Source organism: Dipteris shenzhenensis, chromosome 17 (assembly GCF_047967505.1).
Source record: "Dipteris shenzhenensis isolate YYH24624 ecotype China chromosome 17, Dip_SZ_1.0, whole genome shotgun sequence".
Classification (NCBI taxonomy): domain Eukaryota; kingdom Viridiplantae; phylum Streptophyta; class Polypodiopsida; order Gleicheniales; family Dipteridaceae; genus Dipteris; species Dipteris shenzhenensis.
The window spans coordinates 32,538,219-32,546,046 of NC_141612.1; positions in this window are offsets into that span (position 1 = coordinate 32,538,219).

A 7,828-nucleotide genomic window follows, 5' to 3' on the forward strand; every position below is an offset into this window, starting at 1 on the left:
TATATTTATTTGTCATGTAACCTTTGTTCATACTATCTTATTTACTTATATCTATTTATTATTATTATTTTTTGTATCTTTACATTTAATTATAAATATTTGTTCCTATTTACAAGCATATGTTCTATACAATTATATATTCGTATTTGTTATGTACATAACTTTTGTGCATACTTTCTTATTTACTTGTTAATATATGCCTATATATTTATTTATTTTTATTGTTGGATTTCAGCTATCCTTGCTTCAATAGGTATTTGGAAATCCCTATTTATAATTTTCTTAGGAATTAATTCACTTATTCCTTTTAAAATTTATCAAACTAGTTGCTTATTTCTATTAAAATTTATGCACATTATTATTGGATTTATGCAACTTTTATTGAATTAATTCAAATTAACTTACTATTGTGCATGTGTCAAATCACTTCCTTGAAGGATTTTTTCAAACAAAAAAAGATGGTCTATTAAAGGGTGTTGATTACCCACCTTGAATGTTTTTTTCAAAAAAAGATGTCGATTAAAGGGTATGGGCTACCCCCCTTGTTGAATATTGTATGAGCTGATACAATAAATATGTTAACTTCTACACCATCAGCAATTATCTACTCAAGTTTGAGCACTTTCCCAAAAGGTTGGGTAGTACATACTCTTGCACCTTTGTAACCATAATATTTTAAATAGAATCTGAAAGGTGTGCTTGCTCCTAGGTAAAGCAATAACAAGCCAGGGAGCACATGCATTACCTGTCCACCCAAATCAAACTGAATATTTTTCTAATATATGTTTTATTTTGATGACCATGGTAAGTAAGTGGACCCTGACCCTGGAACCTGGACTACCTGATAGATTCGACACATTTTTACCTATCTTGTGTAACAATACAATATTAGTAAAAATTCAAAATTTTGTTCGAATTTTGTGCAAATTCTATATTAAGAAAAAATCTCAATCTGTTACAATTTTGTCAAAATATTCAATTTAGTTGTCTCAAATAGTTTTGTCCTTGTAGCATTTTTATCCAAATGATGGAATTATGTATTCCAAAAATAAATTAAAAATTGCATTCCAAAACAAACCTTCAAATCATTAATCTTCAAAACAATGCAATGATTAGAAGCATGCTTTCAAAGCATCTTTTTGGTCATGCATAAAAAGCATCGTGTATTTGAAGGCAAGCATTCTAAACTTGCATTCCATGCAGGAACTACAACCAAGGCACACACACCAATAATGTAATAGATCCTAATCTTGAAGACATTTCATGTCTCTTTTACAAGGGTTGATGAAAATATATGTAATCCTCAAACCATGTCACAAGGAAATCATGAAGATACTATTTGGGTCTCTTAAGGCTGATGAAAGCCTTTATGCCAACAAGGTGTCCTAGCCCCACCTAGCTCTTTGGGCTCTCTAAACCAATTTCACAAGACAATTATAAAGATACTCTTTGAGGTCTCTATGGACAAGAAGCTAACCTTTATGCCATCCTCCTAGTTCAAGTTAAAACCTTCCAAGTGTAAATGTTCAATAGAAAAGTTAAACCAAAACTTTTTAATTATGTAAAATTTTGACACTCTAACACAAGAAATGGATTTGTTCATATCACACCGATCGTTTTGACTACAAACATAACCATGTAATTTGGAATCGTATTGACCAAGCTATGACCGAAATAAGACTTGATGTCCAATCCCCCCAAGCCTGGCCAAGGGCTGCGCTAGCGCAGCCCCCCAAGTGCATGGGGGCTTGGACATCTAGTCTTATTTTGTCAAGAGCGGCATAAATACTGATTGGCAGTATCAAGATGCCCAAAAGAAGCAGGCGGTGATCGATGAGTTAAAACAAAGATACCCTAATCCGCCAAATGTGGAGTTTAATGCGAGAGCGCATGGGTTTTGTCTTGAAGCATTGTAGATCAACCTTGCATACTTCCATTACAAAGGGGTTGGCTAAACCCAGCTGGGCAGACAAAGCTGATTGGAAGTACTTCAAGAAGCAACATAGGGACCATCCCAAAATGTTTGAGGGTCAGAGGAGGGCTGTGAAGAGACGGCTAGACATCGTAGGTACTTTGCACTTTGGTGCAGGCGGTCGGTATGCATTCGAGGCAACCGTGGTAAGTCTACTTCTTCCCATTTAATGTATTGTTCTATTTGTTTTACTTACATATTACATGAACTTTAGCTAACTCTAACTCTCATAAATTGGATCCATAGCAAGCTGGGATGGGTCGTCTTCCTACAGATGCAGAGACGCGACGCAAATTTCGGATAGGAACAAAGCTGTGACTAGTTCATTGAGCAAGGGGCAATGGGAGCAACGGTCGATTGGGCTGAGGTGGCTGCTCGCACGGTATAAGTTTACTCCTACTTGTAATCTCACTTTTTAATTTAAGTTCCAATCTAATTTTTGATTTATATGGTTCACTCTTAGGGTCAAAGCTCAAGCGTCCCATCATCGGAGGCGAGCAATCAACAAGGCCAAGGATCGGACGCAGGTGGCAAGGACGAGGGAGAAGACGCAGGTGTCGAGGACCAAGGAACAGGCCAACTAGACGAAGATGATTCGGATTCGGATGAGTAGTGGTAGTAGCATTTTGTATATCCGCTTGTTTGAGCAATTTTGTATCACCCTTTCGACAGGGTAATTTTGTTACAAACATTGTTGTATATGTCCGACATGTATATGCATTTGTTACTCATAATTTCACAAGAACAATTTTGTATCACCCTGCAAGCAAGGGAAATTTTGTTATAAAAAACTTTCTTTTGTAATTACAAGAAAAGTTAAAGGATTAGTGGGGCTAAACAAGGCCAAAAGGGAGCCCTGTTTAGCCCCACTAACCCTTTTTTTAAACTTCTGTTAATCGATTAACAGTGTCGCTATATAGCAACGTTTGCATCATCGCTATATAGCGACGTCTTCGTCAATACGATTTCAAACATGGTTATGTTTTTAGTAAAAACGATCGGTGTGATATGCACAAATTCCTTGCTTATGTTAGAGTGTCAAAATTTTACATAATTAAAAAGTTTTGGTTTAACTTTTCTATTGAACATTTACACTTGGAATGTTTTAACTTAAACTAGGAGGCCAGGAGGCCTTATTGGCATAAAGGTTAGCTTCTTATCCATAGAAACCACAAAGAGTATCTTATAATTGTCTTGTGAAATGGTTTAGAGAGCCCAAAGAGCTAGGTGTTGGCATAAAGGCTTTCATCGGTTTTAAGAGACCCAAATAGTATCTTCATGATTTTCTTGTGACATGGTTTGAGGATTACATATATTTTCATCAACCCTTGTGATTAAAGAGATATGAAAATTAGGATCTATTACATTATTAGTGTGTGTGCCTTGGTTGTAGTGCTTGCTACTAAAAAACGGAAGCTGGTCCTTGTTGTTGATGCTACCCGACCTTTTGCTTGACCCACCATTGGTTGATAGACAACCTAATTCAAACACAAATACAATCATGTTATTTTTCTTGCATCAAATATTTAAAAGCGAGTATTTTTATATGTGTGCACAGTACGTGTTCACATTGTTGTGGTAGTACTAGTGTGTCCTTCCTACTTTGCCAGAACTTTGTGGAGTCAATAGTTACAAAGCCACTTGCATGGCGTTTGATTGTTGCATTAGGGCCTCTTTCCACCATGTCCTTAAACCACTTTACATCCAAAACATACACAAAGAAGCGTCAAAAGTCAAGCATAATAATATCTTGGATTATGCCACAATAATCATCCATGGCTCCATTGGATCCCTCAAAGCTAGCAATGACGCCGCAATCTTGTGTGTTTCTCTTATCATCAATCCGTTGTGTTCGAAAATTCTTGCCCTCACACCATATAGCATTGAACATAGTGCACTACACCAAGAAAAAATCAATTAAATAAGCAATCTAAATTATTGAAAGCTCCTAACTTATGCATAACATTCTATATACCGACCTTGCTCATGCATCCCCTAGCATACTTCCATTCTTCCATTGTGATATGCATCCCCTCGTCTTTCTCTGCTTTCTCCATTTCATCAAGTAGCCAATCCACATGAATATCCTTTGGAAGTGCTCTTAGATACTGAGGGTATGGCACACGAGATCCGTGGTGTGTACGAAAGAGGGCCCTTTCTTCTTGTCTTCTTGCCTTTGCATCCTCGTATCTTGTCACCCATCTTTTCATCACATCACTATTAAGCACACAAAAGAGGTTGATACTATTATGCAACTCCGTGTCTATTACTTTGTTGTGTCCTTTCCCTTGAGGCACAATAGAGGTCATCCTTAGGTCTTCATCATCTCTCCATAGTCATGGGAGAGAGCTATCCACATCAACAAGAAACTCAGAAATATATACAAGTGACTCTTGTATCAACCAACCCTTGGCCATGCTACCTTCGGGTCTTGCATTTTGTCTCATGCACTACAAGGCATAGGCCATTTTTCGATGGAAATACCGATGCTTTTTACATTAAATTTTTTTTTTTTCATGGGCGCAAACGTCGCTATAACTGTCGCTAAAAGCATCGAAAAAGGAGCGTCGCTATAAAGCATTGCTATATAGCGACATTGGCAAACGTCGCTATATAGCAACGATGCAAACGTCGCTATATAGCGACACTGTTAATTGTCGCTATACAGCGACACTGGTAAACGTCGCTATATAACAACGATTAACAAAAGTTTAAAAAAAGGGTTAGTGGGGCTAAACAGGGCTTCCTTTTGGCCCTGTTTAGCCCCACTAATCCTTTTTTTTTTTGGGTAATTACAAAAGAAAGTTTTTATAACAAAATTTCCCTTGCTTGCAGGGTGATACAAAATTGTTCTTGTGAAATTATGAGTAGCAAATGCATATACATGTCGGACATATACAACAGTGTTTGTAACAAAATTACCCTGTCGAAAGGGCGATACAAAATTGCTCAAACGAGCGGATATACAAAATGCTACTACCACTACTCATCCAAATCCGAATCATCTTCATCTTTTTGGCCTGTTCCTTGGTCCTCGACACCTGCATCTTCTCCCTCATCCTCGCCACCTGCATCCGATCCTTGGCCCTGTTGATCACTCGCCTCTGATGATGGGATGCTTGAGCTTTGACCCTAAGAGTGAACCATATAAATCAAAAATTAGATTGGAACTTAAATTAAAAAGTGAGATTACAAGTAGGAGTAAACTTGTACCGTGCGAGTAGCCACCTCAGCCCAATCGACCATCGCTCCCATTGCCTCTTGCTCAATGAACCATGGCTTTGTTCCTATCCGAAATGCGTGTCGCATCTCTGCATCTGTAGGAAGACGACCCATCGCAGCTTGCTGTGGATCCAATTTACCAGAGTTAGAGTTAGCTAAAGTGCATGTAATATGTAAGTAAAACAAATAGAACAATACATTAAATGGGAAGAAGTAGACTTACCACGGTTGCCTCGAACGCATACCATCCGCCTGCACTAAAGTGTGAAGTACCTACGATGTCCAACCGTCTCTTCGTAGCCCTCCTCTAACCCTCGAACATTTCGGGATGGTCCCTATGTTGCTTCTTGAAGTACTTCCAATCAGCTTTGTCTGCCCAGCTGGGTTTAGCCAACTCCTTTGTAATGGAAGTACGTAAGGTTGATCTATGATGCTTCAGGACCAAACCCATGCGCTCTCGTATATAATCATCATTAAACTCCACATTGGGTGGATTAGGGTATCTTTATTTTAACTCATCGATCACCGCCTGCTTCTTTTGGGCATCTTGATACCGCCAATTGGTATTTATGCCGCTCTTGAAGTGATGACTCATCAACCTCCTCATGGCGGCCATCACTGCTTTGCCCTTTTTATCTTCTATTATCTCTCCGGCAGATGTGATTTGATAGGAGAGATCCTCTGATGAGTAAGGGGGACTGACGGTAGCAGAGTCTGAAGGAGTGGAAGCTACACGAGTGCTTCCGGAGCGAGGAGTAGCAGTGGGAGTAGGAGAGGGAAAGGGACCTGACTGATACTGTGTCTCCGGACCAAGTGGAGACCTAAAGGAGCGTGAGTGTGCTGACTCGTCTACATCTCCCAAGTCAGCACAACATGAGCCGCCTATCCTACTCTTCCTTCCCTCGTGAGAGGCATGCGCAGGTGATGATCCCGCGGTCGAAGTGGTACGAGGGGATGGCTGGGCAGTACGTCCACCCATCAGTGTAGGGGAAGGAATTACTGAGGTCCTCTGAGAGAGCAGAGAGAAGAATCTCGCTACCTCCTCATCGCTCATCTGCGCTACAAACTCGTCGGGACTCCCGACAAAGCCATGCGCGGCTAGCAAAGGAGTTCGCCGAGGGGTAGTCGCAGTGCTACGTGGAAGAGGAGTCAGACCAGTCATAGTGCTAGGTCCGAGAGGAGTCGGGGATAGTCCTCAGGGTAGTCGCGTGAGAGGAATCAAAGCTTGGAGCATATAGATCGTGAGCTCTCCTCCTGCGAGGCTGTCTGTACTCATCGGATGAGCGACATGATCCCATGTCTAACATAGACACAAACACAAAAATAGAAAATAAAAAAACAAACATAAGCATAGGCATAGGCATAGGCATAGGCAAGAAGAAAGAAGAGGGAAAAGAAAGAAGAGGGAAAGGAAAGAGGGAAAGAAGATGGAAAGGAAAGAAAAGAATGAGAATGAGGAAATAGAGAATGAGAGAAGGGGGAAATAGAGAAGGGGAAAGAGATGAGGGGGAATGAGAGAAGCAGAAGCATAAGCTTATGCAGAAATAGAGAATGAGCTTATGCGTAGATAAAGAAGGAGAGAAGCATAAGCTTATGCTTATGCTTCTCTCATTCTCTATTATGCTTCTCTCCTTCTCTATTTCCGCATAAGCATCAGCATGAGCTTATGCGGAAATAGAGAAGGAGAGAAGGGGGAAATAGAGTGGGAAATAGAGAATGAGCTTATGCGGAAATAGAGAATGAGCTTATGCTTCTCTCATTCTCTATTTCCGCATAAGCTCATGCATAAGCATAAGCTTATGCATGAGCTTATGCTTATGCTTATGCTTAAGCATAAGCATCGGAAATAGAGAAGAAGCTTATGCGGAAATAGAGAATGAGATTCCGCATAAGCTTCTCTCATTCTCTATTTCCGCATAAGCTCATGCATAAGCATGAGCTTATGTGGAAACTTAAGCATAAGCTCATGCTCATGCATGAGCATAAGCATAAGCTTATGCTTACGCTTATGCTTAAGCATGAGCATAAGCATAAGCTTATGCTTATGCTTACGCATAAGCTCCTTCTCTTTTTCCGCATGAGCATAAGCATGAGCTTATGCTTATGCTTATGCTTAAGCATAAGCATAAGCATAACGTCATGCTTATGCTCATGCGGAAAAAGAGAAGGAGCTTATGCGGAACTAGAGAATGACTTTCCGCATAAGCTTCTCTCATTCTCTATTTCCGCATAAGCTCACGCATAAGCATGAGCTTATGCGAAGACTTATGCATAAGCTCATGCTCATGCGGAAAAAGAGAACGAGCTTATGCGGAAATAGAGAATGACAGAAGCTTATGCTTCTCTCATTCTCTATTTCCGCATAAGCTCATGGATAACCATGAGCTTATGCGAAAACTTAAGCGTAAGCTCATGCTCATGCATGAGCATAAGCATAAGCTTATGCTTAAGCATAAGCATAAGCATAAGCTCATGCTTATGCTCATGCGGAAAAACAGAAGGAGCTTATGCGGAAATAGAGAATGAGAGAAGCATAAGCATGAGCATATGCTTCTCTCATTCTCTATTTCCGCATGAGCATGAGCTTATGCGAATGAGAGAAGGGGGAAATAGAGAAGGGGGAATGAGAGAAGG